The sequence below is a fragment of the Myotis lucifugus genome, unplaced genomic scaffold (genome assembly GCF_000147115.1).
Source record: "Myotis lucifugus unplaced genomic scaffold, Myoluc2.0 scaffold_7, whole genome shotgun sequence".
In the NCBI taxonomy this organism is placed as follows: domain Eukaryota; kingdom Metazoa; phylum Chordata; class Mammalia; order Chiroptera; family Vespertilionidae; genus Myotis; species Myotis lucifugus.
The window spans coordinates 5695069-5712363 of NW_005871055.1; positions in this window are offsets into that span (position 1 = coordinate 5695069).

Sequence of the window (17295 nt, forward strand, 5' to 3'; positions counted from 1 at the left end):
ATTGATAAAAAGTAATGGGAGTATTTTATAAGCTCATAACTATAAGTACTTTTTACGTCTGTGTGCATTTATAAGTTACACTGAAGAATACTTATTTGGTTAAAAACACTGACAACTCTTTCACAAAATTATGGAGAGAAAAAAAATTGAACACATAAAAATGTAAGGAATGGGAATTTTAAAGTCATCTAGTTAATTATTAATGCAAATGCTCCAAACAATGGATGATATTTTTATATTGGCAATGGATGTCAGGCAAAAATATAACTTTGTGCATATTGAAAACACACTTGTTTTTGTGGATTAATACGGTGGCTATATCACCATCCTCATGTACCTGCAGACAAGTAGTTCAAATACTTTTCACAATGAGAGAAGAGTTTCAGAGAGTCACAGTTTTACATCGAGAAAAAGCTTGTTGAGAGAGCCCAGACTGTACCAAGTTGGTATCTGCCAAGAACAGGGAAAGTATGATAGACACCTCTGACTCCTGACACATTCCTAACTCCCCACAGGGAGAGGCAGTGAGCACACCTCTTAGTCAGAAAGGTGTTTATACTTTTATTTTTTAATATATTTTTATTGATTTCAGAGAGGAAGGGAGAGGGAAAGAGATAGAAACATCGTTGATGAGAGAGAATCATGAATCGGCTGCCTACTGCACGCCTCCTAGTGGGGATCGAACCTGCAACCCAGGCATGTGCCCGTGACTGGAATTGAATCCGGGACCCTTCAGTCCGCAGGCCGACACTCTATCCACTGAGCCAAACTGGCCAGGGCGGTGTTTATACTTTTATTGTCAACTCCAATAATGTAGAAATGGCATTTCTATCATTATAAATGCACAGCCACTCAAGATATCCACAGTGAGTACAGAATTCAGAGCTGAAGCATTGTGGGTAGAGAGGGCCCCAAGGGTGTGTTAAGGTGCCTCCTGCTTTTATTATAGTCTAAGTGCATAATGTTGCATTTGAAATTCTACAACTATAGTGAATTTTTTACAATTTAGTAAAACAGCATGTACCCAACTTTAATGAGTACTTTCACATTTAAATACTGTCAAAGTTAGAGAATGTATTTTAAATTATTATCTTCTCCTTTTAAAATTTTTTAATTGATTTTATTTTGAGAGAGAGGGAGGGAGAGAGAAAAAGACATTGATGTGAGAAAAACATTGATATGTTGTTTCCCATGTGCACCCCAATACCCCCAACCAGGATTGAACCTGCAACCTAGGTATGTGCCCTGACCAGGATATAACCTAAAACCTTTTGGTGTACGGGATGATGTTCCAACCAACTGAGCCACTTGGCCAGAGTAGTGAGTCTTCTTGACAATACAACTTCAAGTTGGATCCTCATTAATGAATATGTTGATATTTCTTCTTTGGACTTTAGCCACAGTCAAACAAGAGGCTTAAGATATTAGAACTTTCTAGAATAGAGATCCTCTTAAGTTTGTTCTACAACATTCAAATTCGATTCTTCTTGAGGCAAACTGTTCACTTAGGCACCTTAACACACCCTTGGGGCCCTCTTTATCCACAATGCTTCAGCTCTGAATTCTGCACTCACTATGGATATCTTGAGTGGCTGTGCATTTATAATGATATAAATCCACAATCCTTACTTTCTACAATGAAGTTTTTCAGCACAGTGAAGATCATTTCTGATTTCCTTGTTGGTAGGGAACATTTCTACTTGGTAATTGCCACACGTGGGCTACGTTTTTGCTAAGTTGAGATGTTATATATAACTAGAGGCCCAGTGCATGAAATTCGTGCACTTGGGAGTGGGGGAAATACCTCAGCTCAGCCTGCACTCTCTCACAGTCCAGGAGCCCTCAGGGGATGTCTGACTGACGGCTTAGGCCTGCTCCCCGCCACTGCCGCTGCGCTCGCCAGCCATGAGCCTGGCTTCTGGCTGAGCGGTGCTCCCCCTGTGGGAGCACACTGACCACCAGGGGGAAGCTCCTGCACGAGCGCCTGCCCCCTGGTGGTCAGTGCACATCATAGCGACCAGTCGTTCTGCTGTTCAATTTGCATATTAGCCTTTTATTATATAGGATAGGGGTAGGCTCTTATCCATATCATCTTACTTTTCAGGGCTTTGAGAAAAAAAAATAAAACAACACCTGTGAAATCTCCATTCCCTTCTCCCCACCAAAAAACAAACCTATTGTTTGCTATCTGATTCCTGAAATTCCAGCCCTAGCTTAAACCTTGATGGATAGTTTTCACATTAACCTCCAACCTTGATTGGTAATGCTAGATGTGTTCTAAGACCAAATCAAGTTTTAGAGGGTAAAAGTACTGTTGGAAGGACACTGAACTCTGCTGTAAGCAGTACCCCAGGAAGAAGAACCTTCTGAACTGTTGACAGTTACTTGCACGTTAGTGGGAGTGAGTCTCTAGGAGTAGATAGAAACTGGGAGAAGAGGAAATTAACAGAAGATGCAGACACTGGGAGGAAGAATGATGGGGATGGTGGTGGGGCGTCAGAGATCTTCACAGTTAAGGTTAGCTACACCAAAATAAAAGTGTTATCAGAACGGAAGTGTTAAAGAGGGTTTTAAGACTGAATTTGAGATCATTGAGAGACAATGACTGGTCCCAGCACTTACTGCAGTGCTTGGGATACAGTGACAGCTCAGTGAATGTTAGTGTTTTCAATGAATTTTTTAATGAATAGATATCTGTCTTTAATACAATTAAGAAGAGCCTCTTTTCACTGACAAGAGACAGATCCCCTGGCCAATGATCTTAGGAATGTACTCCTTTGAATCAACAGTGTGTACAAATGAACACTAGATTCATGTTCTTCCTTGATGAGAGCCTGTGGTCCAAAGCAACCTTACCTTGGAGGAGCAGATGGCCTAAGGGGCAGTGGGTGAAATAGTAGCAACTGTGGCTCATCTTAGATTATTTTCTCATTGCATCTAACATTCAAAAGAGCTTTATGGTCGCTTCCCTTACACCCCACCACACGTGCATACACCAGTCTTTGGTTGTTTCTCTTTAATAGCATTTTACAGTTAACAATTAGATTATCTCTACTAGCACTGAGGCCCAGAGAGGTGAGGTGAAATGCCTCTATGGTTTCATCTATCAGGGGTGGGGAACATCTGGCTCTCGGGCTGTGTAAGGCACATGAAATCATTTGGTCTGGCCCTGCTACGGCATTAAGGGTGAGTTAATTAAATGTTTGACCAAATATAGCAGGCTAATTTTTAAGTTGATAATTTTGTATGGCCCGAGAATGATGTTATAAATATCAAAATAGCTCTTGGCAGAAAAAAGGTTCCCTACCCCTGATCTAGATCATGGCAATGTTTCCTTAACACAAGTCCAGTGTTCTTCCCCATATGCAAATAATGAAATTAGGAATGCTGCTCAGATATATAATACTACTCTACCTAGGCTGCTGTACATCTCATAATAGCAGCAGTGTTAGAGATGTTGAAAAGGGAGATATTTAAATAGAATGAGAGTGGACATTACAGGGCTTTTTAAATTGTTTTTTATTGATTTCAGAGAAGGGAGAGGGAGAGAGAGATAGAAACATCAATGATGAGAGAGAATCATTGATCGGCTGCCTCCTGCATACCCCACACTAGGGATCGAGCCCACAACCCAAATACGTGCCCTGACCGGGAATCTAACCGTGACCTCCTGGTTCATAGGTCGACGCTCAACCACTGAGCCACTCCAGCCAGGCAGGGGCTTTTAATTTAAGGGGCATAGTAGGAGGTCAGTGGGAATTTCAAACTATCCACCATGGTTTTCCTTCTTTTCCATGTTGTTGCTACCCTCTATTCAGTGACATGGTTGTTCCATCACCAGGGATATATTAAATTCCCTTTCATCTTAGAATATTCTGAAGTTTCCATTTGGGATTATGGTATAATTAATCAGAGCCAGAATTTGTTACACACCTTTCCCACATTTGCTATGTGGTCCTTACCTATTAATACCAGACTGTGGGAGGATATAAATAGATGCTAGGAAACTCTGTGGTACTGAGTGTGGGGATCAATATAAGGACTTCTCAAGTACTGAGGGGCATATCACGTATCAACAGATGCTGAGAATTAACAATAAGCAGATAAAGTCACTGGCAAGCCTAGTGAGAACAAAATCCTCTAACTGGTTTTACATGTAACGTAAGCAGGTTTTGTCTTCTCATCTCTCTAGTTTAGAGGTCAGCAAACTTTTTCTGTAAAGGGCCAGATAATAAGTATTTTAGCTTTGTGAGTCATTCAGTCTGTCACAACTCCTAGACTGCGGTTGCAGCAGAAAGCTACTTAGACAATACATAAACAAATGGATAGGGATGGATCTGGCCCACAAGCCATAGTTTGACAACCCCTACTCTAACATTTTGAGTGCTATACACTAGGTACATTATTTTACTTAGCCTTCCCAGCAACTCTATGAAGTGGGTACTATTCTTTTCTTTCCCATATTACAGATATAAAATTGAAGTCTTATATAGATTAAAGGATGGTGCTTCCTATCATATACCTAGAGATCAGCATTGCCAGGATTTGAACCTGGGTTGGCTAACTCAGAGCCTGCTTTGATCCTTATTAGGCGATAAGAGTTGATGTAATGATGGGCTGAGAGAGCTAACCTGAGAGAGAATTGGGAAAGATTCTGGAAGATGGAAAGAGAATTTAACTGTAAACCTTTGGGTCAAGTCTTCTGAGCTGGATTTGAGCTGTATCATCATCTCCTTTGAGACTGCCGGATACTGAAATTCTGTAAGCTGGTAAACTGGCCTTTTCTCTGAATCACAGAGAGGTCATGGCTACTAGGAAGGGTGAGTAGTGGCCCCAATAGAGGTAACAAGCAATATTTTATAACTGAACTAGTGGCCCAGTGCACAGATTCGTGCACATTGAAAGGAAAATAATTAGAATATTTTAATATTGCTATTTTCCCTTTCTCCCTCAGCACCTGGGAGCCAGGCACAGCCCTGCCCCCTGCTGCCACTGCTGGTCGCCATCTGCAGGGCGATTGATGGGGCAAAGGGAACCTGTTTGTACCGGCCTTGGCCTGGAGCCGCCCGTTCACCTGCTCCACCATCCCACCACAGTCCTGCTCTCTTAGGGGCCCATCAGGGCCGGCAGCGCCTCCACTGCCGCCCGCTGCCTGCGCCACATTGCCGACACCTGCCATGTTCTGCGCCACCCCCCGGTGGTCAGCGCATGTCATAGCAAGCGGTCGAACTCCCGGTCTCCACCGCCCAAGGGCACAATTTGCATATTAGGCTTTTATTATATAAGATAATGCTTTATAGTTAGTTTACAGATTCATTTGATTCCATTAGTGACCTTATCTCTGTGCTTTGCTCTCATTGTCATTCTACTTGGTAAGCCTTTCTTCCTAATCGTCCTCCTTCGAGGTCTTGTTCAAATGCTCCTGCTTCCATGAAGCCTCTCCAGTGCACCGGTCGGAATTAGTGCTCCTTTTACTTGTGTCTGGGTTGTGCTATGCCCGTCACCTAGATTGTGTGATACTTTCTATGGGGACTATATACCTACTAGCATTCCCTCCTATCCTGGTCCATAAGTTCCATGAAGGCTGGAAGCATGCCTTTTCCTTTTTTGTGTGCTCACAGAATTTGACGTGACTTAGTAGACACAAAATATTTGCTTAATTGACTTCAATTTAATTGTTCTCATAACAGCCTTGGGAAGTAAGCCGGGCAAATGTATCCTCTTTTGCAGATAAGGAATCTGAGGATGAGAGGATGACTTGTCTTCACACAGTCTATTTCATGACTCCTCACTGCAACAAAACTGCTCTGGGGTTTTCAAGGTCCTGGTGGTAATGGGCTTTCAATGACTCTAATTACATATGCAGAAATTATAAGTTAAAACTTGAGCACTGTAACCTCTGATAAAATGGTTGCTTATGACATTTCTCATAGCAACAAGCACTGTCTTTGTATAACAATAGTACCAACCAGATGTTGTTGGGAGCAGTGATGAATATGAAAATGAAGAGGTACTTAAACTCTCCTTAAATATACTGGAAATTTGTAAACACAAAACTTTTTTATTGAGGCTACAATTTACATATAGTAAAATATATATATCTCCAGTGTTCAGTTCTATGAACTTGGGCAATTGTACATATTCTTTGTTAATACATAACTTTTTATAAATCTAACTTTGTGTGTGAGAGAGAGTGTGTATGGTACATTTGAGACAGAAAGGAATGGGACAGGTACAAAGAGGTAGACTCAAAGATAGCATAAAGGCAGAGGTGTGAAAAGGACCAGAATTGCTCACCAATTCTGACATGGTACATGATCAAAGAAATGACAAAATAAATGCCAAACCACTTAAACAGGTTTTTAGAAAAAAAGAGGTTATGGATTGCTGAGTGATTCAGGGATATGTGGGTAGAAAGGAAAAGCTGAAATGTCTGAGATCAAAAGCAAGTTCTTTTCTTTGACAACTCCGTGCACACACATGAACCATTCTTATCAAGGAAAAAGCAAATGATTGACAGCTACATTCCTCAAAAATGGTCAGTCAAGAGGAAAGAACCGTCAAAATGGTCTCAGGAGCAAGTCTTCTATTCCAGAGGCTGAAATTCCTTTCTCCCCTACGCGATAAAGGGATACTGTGAGAGAGAGGGCTTTTTTTTTTTTTTTTTTAACTCTGAGCTTGGAGTTTTGTAAATACAGAAACAACAACAACTTTTAAGTTTTTAATTCAAGTGAACAAATCAAAAGAATAAATCTTGTTTCCATATTTCACATCCCTAGTAACCAGACTGAGTTACTAGGACGTCATTTATAAGGAATACTAGAGGCCTGATGCACAAAATTTGTGCAAGAGTAGGCCTTCCCAGTCCCGGCCGCCCACGCAGCCCCAGCTTCATCTGGAAGGTCATCCAGAAGGTCATCTGGATAGGCGTTCCGAGTTCGGCTGTTCGGTCTATTTGCATATTACGCTTTTATTATTGTAGATTCCAGGAACACTGGCTACAGATTACATTATAGGATCTGAAAGTGTTTTATGACTCAGGACTTCTCTATCTTATCTGGATTTCAAGTTCCTGGGTTGGGACAAGGCTTCCTATAATTAAGGAAGTCTTTACGTAGCCCTCACTCCATGATCCCTGTCTGATTTATACATTATCGACCCTCTTGGTGGATAAGCAACAACTAGAAATGAACTATAATATTTAGTTGCCAACTATTACTGTAAGTAAATAGTGGAATGTCATTAGCTTAGCTGTTGGTGTATTTATTTATTTATTTAGATACTGGTTTCGCTTTCCAAGCTATTTTGGCTTTACTCCTGGCCGCACCCTCTAATACGATAGATTAGCAAGAACAATTTGTCAAAAGTGTTCTATTTTTTCCACTTCTACTCTAGAGAAGAAGAAAAGTGTGCTTGGGGAAAGGCAAGCATGGGTCCGTATTAAGCCTGGGCCATTCTAAGGGAAAAGAAGGCATTTCAAAGGTGGAACGTGAAGAGGAAGGTAAAGAAAATGGCCAGAGTTCAGGAACTGACTCATACTGAGAAATTCACTGGAGTGAAAGTCCCTGGCTCTGTCTAAAGCAGAGGCCAAGGCCAGGGACAGAGAGTGGACTTTTAATAGTTTGGTCATGGCTTCTTTTACACACATATATTTTATTGATTTCAGAGAGGAAGAGAGAGGAAGAGAGAGATAGAAACATCAGTGATAAGAGAGAATCATTGATTGGGTGCTTCCTGCACACAAGCCCACAACCCAGGCATATGGCCTAACCAGGAATCAAACCATGACCTCCCAGCCCACAGGTCAACGCTCAATCACTGAGCCACGCTGGCTGGGCCTGGTCATGGTTTCTTTATACAAAGCAAATGAGAATCATCAAGCAAGCTGCCCAGTGAAAAGAGGAAGCTCCCTGGAGAGAAGCCAACTGGGAAGTTGTGGGGTAAACAGCTGGGGTAGGTGAGTGGGGTAGGGAAGGACAAGGAACCAAGTCATTATTGTCTTTGTTTCTGGAGTAAGACGAGATGTCTATCTCCCCTTCGCCATGGGCGACCTAGCCTCGACATGCTTGATTTCACACCCTTTAAAGGAGTGTTTAAAAAGAAGCCTGGTTGGTTTTGAAATATGAAGCCCTGGTGTGACTGACTGTACACCTTTGGCTATTTATTCTGCAAGGCAATTACGTTAAGTGCTTAACATCAATCCAGAAAGGAAAAATGAGGGCACTGTGTTTTTGGTGGGGAGGCTGGGGACAGGGCTTACAATGTCTGTCTGCCATACACAAACATCCACACACAGAAAATGAACCCTATGGATCCCGAGTGCTGACTGCAGTGGCGAGGAAACACAGAGGAGCCCAGCACGTGAGGTAACACTAGCTGTATCAACAATTGCATGTTACAGATGCTGAAGGTGAGTGAAACCTGCCAAGTGTTAATGGAACTGCTGGAAATAGAGAAAACTGGGCACCTGCTGCAAGTCGCCTGACCTGGCCCACCCCACCTGAGCTAGGGCCAAGCTAACTGCCTCTCTCTCTCTTCTTTCCCATTAGGTCAAAAGAAAGGCTGTTCTGAAATGTTTTTTAGACTCTGGCCTGGCCCCAGAGCAATCGACCAGTGTTTCAAGGTATGCTGGGCGTCAGATGCAAATGCTCCAGGGTCTTGCTGAGCTCTCACTCCCATCAGAGAAGGGTCAGCAGAGAACCATAGCGTCCCCAGAATGTTTTGTGGAACCTATGCAAAGAGCTGATAGTGCAGGAAATACACAGAAAAATATCCAGAATAATTGGGGCTATTAGTTCATCTGAAACTAAGAGACACTGCCCTAGCTGGTTTGGCTCAGTGGATAGAACATCGGCCAGTGGACTGAAGGGTCCCGGGTTCAATTCCAGTCAAGGGAACATGACTGGGTTGTGGGCTCAATCCCCAGTAGGGGGCGTGCAGGAGGCAGCCAATCAATGATTCTCATCATTAATGTTTCTATCTCTCCCTCTCCCTTCCTCTCTGAAATCAATAAAAATAAATAAATAAGCCGTAGCCGGTTTGGCTCAGTGGATAGAGTGTCGGCCTTCGGAGTGAAAGGTCCCAGGTTCGATTCCGGTCAGGGGCATGTACCTTAGTTGCGGGCACATCCCCAGTAGGGAGTGTGCAGGAGGCAGCTGATCGATGTTTCTCTCTCTTCGATGTTTCTAACTCTCTCCCTCTCCCTTCCTCTCTGAAAAAAATCAATAAAATATATTTTAAAAAATAAAAATAAAAATAAATAAATAAAAGAAAAGAAAAATCTTAAATAAAAATGAAAGCAAGAGACTGACTAACCCATAGGAAGCCCTCAATACATGCTTGTAAAAATTGATTAAATAACTCCGCCCTTCAAGAAACATCAAATAATAGAGACAACAAGGTAAAGGATCCAAAGAAGGAGCAAAATGGCACAAAATAATCCGTTTGTGTATTCGAACTTGTTTTATAGATAATATCAAAAATACAAAAAAGTAGAGAGGATAATAGAATGAAACCCCCTGTACCCATCACTCAGCTTTAATAAATATCTACATATGTTCTTCTTATTTTGTCTGGTCCCACCAGTCTTTTTTCCTGGAGTATTTTAAAGAAAAATCCCAGACACTATAATGTTTCACCCATAAATATTTCAGAATGTAAAATATTATTTTATTTCCATATTTTACAAAACTTTCTATTGGAATTATTGAGAATTGAAAGAGAAAAATAAGGGGTGAAAGGCCTTAGGGAGGTGAAAGCTGAGAATTTGGGGCATTCATTCCTGCCTACCTGCTTTAGTCTGGAGTGTCCTCTCCTCCAAAGTCCCAGATGGATCCCAAAGCATATTGTGCTAAGTAAACATTTTTGTGTGTGGCTTCCTCAGCACCCAGAGGATAGACCAGCACCCACAGGTGGACCCCTAATGCTGATGTCTGCCCAGCAGACCTGAGGTTTTACAAGGGTAGAGAATTTGGACCAAATGGGGTTAATTAGATTCTCTCTGCTGGGGACTTGAACTCAGAAGCAGAAAAACATGATCAGGCAAAACTTTAGACTGAAATAGGTCTCCTTGATTCTGCTGCTGAGAGCCTAGAAGCTGTCCTTCCCAAACCTTGGGAACCTTGGGAAGATTCTTAGCCTTCCCAACAGATCTCTCTAGAAGGATCCCATGGCCTAGAGATGTAAGCAGCACAAAACAAAGGTGGTGCTGAGAATGCTATGAAACAAACCTCGTATGTCACGTTCACCGCTGTCTCCACAACTCCTAGCACAGTGCCCAACATAAAGTGTTCGTTCATTATCTACTTGTTGAATAGATAGAATAGCAATCTCTCCGGGAGAGAGCAGATTGTGCAATCTGGCCATCGTGAAGCAAGCGCAGTGTGTTTCTAGAAACATGGGTTTGGCCCTGGCTCTGCTGCTTCTTTCTGGTCCAGTAAGTCACTTAACCTCTGGGCCTCAGTTTCTCCATCTATAAATCAGGGATAATAAATTCAGCCAACCCTACAGATATTGTAAGGCTCAAATGAGGTCATGCTATATGAAAGTGCTTTGTAAACCACAAATTGTTTGCCAATGAAAGGTGCTATTGTCCTTTCTAGCTGGGAATTCCATTCGGCCTGGCTCAGCCTTTTGGCCTGGGAAGCCTTTAAGGCAAAAGTGGATGAGGAACTGTCTCCTTAATCTGCTTCTTCTGTTCCCATTCTAAGCACTTCTTTTCAGGTTGGTGTCTACTTTGAGGACTCTGTTTTCAAGATGAAACTATGTGAAGCCTAAAAACTAAAGAGATTGTATATTTTCCCTAAGACCTATCGCTTCTCCATTCGTCTCAGTAAGTATCCAAGACAACTCTTGTGCATGTTGACAGGCCCCCTGGTCCCTCTGATAACCAAGATAGAGGAAGCAGCTTGATCCATTTACACCATCCCCCTTGGGAGACTCATCCTACGAGGTAGAGGGCTCTGTGGAAAGACAGAGGAGAGGAGCAGGAGAAATAACTAACTGTCAGTTTCCATAAGGCTTCCAGACTCGGTTCTCCTGCTTGGGAGGCCACCAGCTTGGCAAGAAGCAAGTGGGTTGTCCTGGTACCTGAGTCATGAAACAACTCGAACTTTCCCATTACCTGAGCAGCCCTGCACTTACAGAACATTGCTGCATTGTTCTGTGCCCTCAGGTTACCAGTGTCAGGCCAAGCCTGGGCGGAGCCAGCAAGCACATAGCTGTGATGATCCATCTGCACCTACAGTCAGTCAGTCAGTCATTCTTCTAATAGAGTACACTGTGACGTCATCTCGCAATAGTGCTACCCAAGGAAACAGCAGTGGGGCTGTGGGAGAGGGGGATTACATCATCATTATTATTGTTATTCACTTATCAGATGATTATTAATTACACCTCAATGAAAGGCTTGCACTCTTTACAAGCATGAGCTCATCAGCCCTCACCACGCCTAAAAGAGGTCAAGAACCAGGAGGCAGCTGATCTGCCCATGAACGCAGCCGAGGAGTTTCAGACATCCTGTGATCCTGCCCCCACCCCCTCTGTCTGGCAGCTGGTCACTTCCTTTGGGGGCCCCCTGCTTTCTCCATTTTTACCGCCAGACATGTTGCCTATACCGCTGACTGGACACAATAAAAATGGCAAGAATCGAGTTCTCCTTCCTCAACCTTTGCATGGCTTTAAAAAAAAAAAAAAGCCAAAAGAAAAAAGAGTTAATAACCAGGCGCTCCAATGTAGCCAGCTCACCCTCAGGATAATACGCCCAGGGAGGGAACTTCACAGTCAATCCGGGGGATTTCAATAAAGCCCCTGAAAGTTCTCGTTGGCGTCTGGGCCAGGGCAGTGGGAGTGGGGGTGGGCGGGTTTGGTTATCAGGAAGTCTTTAGTTCCTGGAGGAAAGAAAGAAAGGAAAGAAAAGAAGAAAGAAAGAAAGAAAGAAAGAAAGAAAGAAAGAAAGAAAGGAAGGAAGGAAGGAAGGAAGGAAGGAAGGAAGGAAGGAAGGAAGGAAGGAAGGAAGGAAGAGAGCCCCAGTGCACAGAACAGTAAATGGTGAGTGGGGTGTCAGAACCCTTCAAAGAAGCTAAGCCACAAATAGACACCAAACAGAGGGCCAGGCAGCCACAACCTTGTCACCTTTGTAGGGTGAGGGTCCCAGCCCTGTGACAGCATCCCTGGGGCTCCCCCCTTTTCACCCCAGGCCGCCCCAGGATCAGGGAACATTGTCAACACTAAGACAGGCCACAAGCCAGAGGAGAGGTGTCCCTTTAAAAACACCATCAGCCCTAACCGGTTTGGCTCAGTGGATAGAGCGTTGTCCTGCAGACTGAAGGGTCCCAGGTTTGATTCCAGTCAAGGGCATGTACCTTGGTTGCGGGCACATACCCAGTAGGGGGTGTGCAAGAGGCAGCCGATCTCGATGTTTCTCTCTCATCGATGTTTCTATTTCTCTATCCCCCTGCCTTCCTTTCTGTAAAAATCAATAAAATATATATTTTTTAAAATAAAATAAAATAAAAACACCATCATATAGAACTACAAGGTTTTGCTTATTTGTGCTGTTGGGGTGGGGGTGGGGGTGGGGGTCTTTTTTTCCTTTTTTTTTTTTCCTTAAGAAGCCAGTGGAGTGATGAAGTGTCATTTCTGGCAGGCAGGGGGAGGTACCAAGTTCCTTAGTGGGCCAGATGTCCCACCCACAAGCTGGCTACAGAGTTATTAAAACCTGAAGGAAATGGAAAAGAGAGAAGTAGAAACCTGAGGCCAAAAGTGCCTTATCTTGAAAGAGATCCAGCATTTTAGTTAGGGGAAAGGTTTACCAATTAAAAGGCCCTTGAAAGAAGTAAGTAAACCTCCAGTTAGTTATCCTGGCCAGGCTGGGGGGCAGGGGACGGGGTGTCCTGGGGCTTTGTTCTATAAAGGGTATGGCTTTGCAGAAGCATTTTGAGTAGAGGGAGTAAGAGCTTTACCCTCCCCACCCCTCCCTCCACTAGCCTTACCCTATGAAGCTTGTAGTGATCTAATCTGAAAGAGATAAAGCCCAATTTCCTCAGCTCTGGAGCTGATAAACACCAAGCCAGCCACTAGCTCTGTTCACAGGCGATAATTAAAGCTCTCAGGAATCCAACCAGTATGGTGGTCAAAAGGACAAGGACAAACTCATATTTCTCAATGCCATTCTGGGCAGCTGTGAGCACCTGTCCTCTTGTTGGAATTTAACCCAGTGGAATTAGCCTTCCCAGCATCCATGTCTTTATGGCTTCAGCTAGACCGTATCAGCTCCTAAGCACTTCAGCCAGCATAGACCTCGCGGTCACAAGCACCAAACATGCCATTCATTTAGCATTCTGTCGGGAGGCAAGATTCAGCAAAATAAATACTAACGTATTTTCTTACTGGTCAGGACAAGGTCTAAAATTCTAGAAATTCGATAATCCCACATTGAGGTATGGTTCCTTCTTTACTGGAAAAACACAAAGGCAAAATATTTTCTGACATTGCTGCAATTTATTCATTCTGCAGAGCAAGCTCTGTTCGGAGTATTTGGAAACAGTACAATAATGTGTGTGTGTTATGAGATGTGGGGCAGAGAAAGTGCAGCAAAAGGCAGGAACATGTGTGGCCATGCTGTCAGCACCCACACTTCTCAAAGGTAAACTGGTGAGAAGCAGGGGCTGGAGAATGGTGGGGAGACAGGGAGTCAGCCATAGCTGACCATGTTCCCCTGAGGCAGTTTCCGTGTGGATCAGAGCTGTTCCTGCCTGGAACAGAAAATGTGGCTGTGGCATTCTTTTCTCTTATGCATTAGAACATATTGTAGCTGCCTTAATAGGGTGAAGAAGAAGAGCCTACGCTGACATCTCAATGGTTCTCTCTCTCTCACTCTCTTTTTTTTTGTTTCTTTTTTTAAGCACTGGAACCTGTCTTTTTAAATGAAAATTTTTCTTGGGGCTCAATTCTATAAAACAGATCAGTATAATATTTTACTAATATAAATTTATTATGAACATTTATATTTTTAATATTTACTTATCAACCAATCAGAACAGCAAGATAACTTTGATAAACACAAGTATCTGAAATTAAGTATTATATTTTGCTTCACATCAATCTCTGTACCCAAATTATTTATTTCAATTGTCTTCAGATATGTTTGGGCCTTTAAATTTTTAAAAATATATTTCAAAGTAACTAGACAATCCTAATTCACACAAAAAAGTAGATGCAAAAAGAAAGTATGATTTTTTAACAGCTCTCCCTGAAGAGTATAATTTTTAACACTAATTTTATTATTATTTTTTCTTGTTGTTAATCCTCTCCTGAGGATCTTTTTCCCATTGATTTTTAGAGAGAGTGGAAGGGAGGGACGGTGAGAGGGAGGAGGAGGAGGTGGAGGAGCAGAGAGAGAGAGAGAGAAACATCAATGTGAAAAAGACACATCTATTTGGTTGCCCCCACACGTGCCCTGACCAGGCTGGGGATCAAACCTGCAACCCAGGTACATGCCCTTGACCCAGAATTAAACCTCAACTCTTCAGTGCAAAGGCCATTGCTCTAACCACTGGTCACACTGGCCAGGGCTGGCCTAGTTGTGTTAGTTTTTTCTTAAGTCTGTGCAAAACTAACAACTTTTCAAATTAATGACACATTTACAAGAGCTTCAGATATATGCACCAAAAAACTAGAAGTTTCATATTGAAGAATTAACTTGATAGTCCAAATTAATGCATTGATGAACCTCAATACATAGAACTGTGCTATATACAATACATTTAAATGAATGTTTTTTATTATAGTTTTTAAAAATATATTTAAAACACAAATTTGAATCAAACATTTGTAGAAATCCTAAAGAGCTTCCCAATAAATCTACGTGTCTAGTATAGGTAGAGTTTGGATTTTGGGTGGGGAAAGCTGAGGGAGAGGGATATATAACGAATAAAGGAAAGGGTCAGATTCTAAAGGGTGGTATAAATGGTATTAAAGAGTTTGAACTAGATCAGGGGTCCTCAAACTTTTTAAACAGGGGGCCAGTTCACTGTCCCTCAGACCATTGGAGGGCCGGACTATAGTTTAAAAAAAAACTGAACAAATTCCTATGCACACTGCACATATCTTATTTTGAAGTAAAAAAACAAAACGAGAACAAATACAATATTTGTATTTGCATGTGGCCCGCGGGCCGTAGTTTGAGGACCCCTGGGATTCTGAGAATCATGGGCAAGAGAGTGACACCATCAGGTCTGCATTTTAGAGAGATCACCCTGGCGACAGTGTGGAAAATGGATTTGGGTGGAGGTGAGGGGCGGGGAGGACAAGAAGGGAGACAGACTAATCAGTTAGGTAGGAGGTGCTGTAGAATCCAGGCGAGGGATGATGGTGGCCAGAACTAAAGTCATAACACTGTGGCAGAAAAGAACAGGGTATAAATTTAAAGGATAATAAGAAGGCAGAGTGGACAGGTCTTGGTTATTGATTAGATGGAGGTTGGAGGATTGAGGAACAGAGGAGAAAGAGTGATGCTAAATTCTCTGGTAGGGGCAGTGAAGTGGATGGGGTTTCCATCACCGAGGTGGGAAATCAGGAGGAGGAGGTTGGGGTGGGTGCAGAGGAAAGAGATGCTGAGCTCAGACATGTTGAGTTTGAGATTCAAGTCAATAAGTAGTCACAGAGTCCCTGCAGAAGCGACACTACACAGTCCAGTGCACCAAGAGCAGCAGATCTCTCTATCAAGGAGTTTATAACATATGCAAACAAGTAATCCGATTATAAGGCAGAGGGACAAGGCTTTAAGGGAGGTGCACGACTTTCAGAAAAAAAGGGAAGGTATCTGAGAAAGGTTCATAAACCTTAGAAGATAAATATGATTTCACTTTATGGGGCAGGGAAAGGCGAAGGACAATCCCAGCAGGGCTGAGAACAGGAGCCAGAGATGGAAGCAAAAAAAAAAAAAGAATGTGAATTTGTGGGGACCTAGACGAATTCATTCTGCTTGACTTGTGGTAACAGTGATAGGGAAGCTAGAAAGGCAGAGCAGGGCGGGTCGTCAGGGAAAGCCTCCACTGTCACACTGTACATGCGGTCTGGTCCGCAGGGGTGGGAGCCAGTGAAAGGCTGTGACAGGGAAGAGCATGCGCTCATGGTTCAGTCCCCTGAGGCATGGTTTGCTTCCTCCACGCCTAAGGCCTAGGCCTCTGACCGCAGAGGCTTTGGGAAAGTGATCTCCTCTACTCCCCATCAATCTCCCCAGGTAAATGTCACTGTTTGTGCAAAGGGAAATACCAGTGGTAACTGAAAAACCACCGCAGGGGGGCCGCGTGGGGAAGTCATTCTGTCTGAGTCACAGATGCTGCTCTTTAACTTCTTCTGGAATCTTTGGCTTGTGGTGTAAGGGTGGATTGATTGGCAGAAATTACAGAAGGAGCTATTACTCCATCTTGATTTGGGAGCTGCACAAAGATTTAAGAAACTCTTACTTTACTTTGGGTTTTGCCCTTCATTCATATCCTTAAAGAGATTTTGATGTGATGAGGTGAAGTGCACATCCTATGTCAGTGGTCTCAAGAGTGCCGGTGAAGTGGCTTTGTCATCAGAATATAAAAATTGAACTTCCTCCCCAATATAAAGCAGACTGTGGTGTGATAAATACTGTGAAGGTAGAGCACAGAAAAGGGGAAAAAAAAGTGAGAAATTCAGGGCAGGCACTATGAATGCCATCTCACTTCTAACCACTGCCGATGGAAAAACCGTGGGAAATGAGTCTGAAAAGGCCAAGAGTTTCCAAATCAAGAAAGCTTCCCCAGGCTCGTCATTTTGTTTATATTCTGTCAGGCTGTATGAGACTTTGACACACCTAGTACACACATCTATGGTTAGTTTTACACACAATACACGGACACACACTATACGTTTGGAAGGTAACAAGAAAACCACATGTAGAGTTCTGTTTAGAAACTGTTCAATTAAATGGGCTTTACAATGCCAGATGCTATCCCATTTGAGATCACTCCTAAAATATCTGGAAGCTTGCATGGTTTACTGGTAACCCTAAGTTAGTGTCCTATTCACATGAATATACATTGGAAGAGGAAGCTGAGAAGAAAATTGGTAAGTTATCATCAGAGACACCCATTTAGAAGTGACCACTGTCAGGAAGTTGGCATAGGGAAGCAGAGGACCGAAGGTCTCTTTCAAGCTAAGCCTAGTGGCATGGAGCAGTAGGCAGGATTTTCCTCTAAGTTAAAGGAGGAGTAAATATCAGTACCCCAAATGTAATTAGGAACTTTCAGAAGATCAATAAAC